We start from the raw sequence: 1,012 nt of genomic DNA on the forward strand, positions 1-1,012 counted from the left end.
CTGTATGTGGAACTGAACTGAAATGAGTTTGACAGCCCTGTTATAACAGAACCAGATGCATTACATGTGAATGGACTCTATGCTCCGCCCCACTACTTCCTGAACTTGAGGCTGCTCCTTTATTTCCTGTCTTTCATTATTGGACACACTGATTAATCCAGGTGTGTCTGCTGCTTCTTATTGCAACTTCTGATTAATTAGACACACCTGGTTTAATCAGTGTGTCCAATAATGAAAGACAGGAAATAAAAGACCCACCTGAAGTTCAGGAAGTAGAGGTGCTGTGCATAGAGTCCACTGCAGAAAAATAAATCAAAGAATAAAATAAAAATTGTAAATTGGTGCAACAGTAGCGTGTCTGACTCCACATCAGAAGGTTGTGTGTTCAAATCATGTCGGGGTCGTGAAACTTTCTATTAAACCCCTTCAGAACCAACATGAAGTATGAAAGGTTCAAGCCTTTGCATGCAATGCACAGCATCTCAAAAGTCTTTGAACACAGCACGATGCTTTCAACTACAATGCTTCCATGGTGTAATGGTTAACACTGTGGACTCTGAATCCAGTGATCTGAGTTCAAATCTCAGTGGAACCTGCATTTGACTCCTTTCTCTGGATAATATTGAGTGTTATGTCACTGCATGCCTACGTCAATTATACGTCAGGTTGTTATTTGGTGAGAAGAGGACTTTGCAGATGTGACACAGGTTAAATAAGACCTTGTGGCACTATCAACGTGCATCTGACTCCAGATCAGAGGGTTGCATGTTCAAGTCACGTCAGGGTCATGAAATTTTCTTATTAAACATGAAAGGTCCGACCATTCTCAACTCTTTGAATGCAATGCAGGTAGCTTTCAAGTCCTTGAACACACCATGATGCCTTTAAGCACAGTGGTTCCATGGTGTAATGGTTAACACTGTGGACTCTGAATCCAGTGATCTGAGTTTAACTCCTTACACTCTATCATGGTGAGTGTCACGTCACTGTATATATTTAAACGTTACATTTC

At 40.9% G+C, this 1,012-nt stretch overlaps 1 non-coding gene across 1 annotated transcript; it reads left to right on the forward strand.

Annotated features, from left to right (window-relative positions):
- Positions 1 to 523: 523 nt before the first annotated feature.
- trnaq-cug (transfer RNA glutamine (anticodon CUG)) lies at positions 524 to 595 on the forward strand. The gene has a single exon. It is a non-coding gene; the product is annotated as a tRNA-Gln (tRNA).
- Positions 596 to 1,012: the final 417 nt, after the last annotated feature.

This window comes from Sphaeramia orbicularis, chromosome 14 (assembly GCF_902148855.1).
Source record: "Sphaeramia orbicularis chromosome 14, fSphaOr1.1, whole genome shotgun sequence".
NCBI lineage: Eukaryota > Metazoa > Chordata > Actinopteri > Kurtiformes > Apogonidae > Sphaeramia > Sphaeramia orbicularis.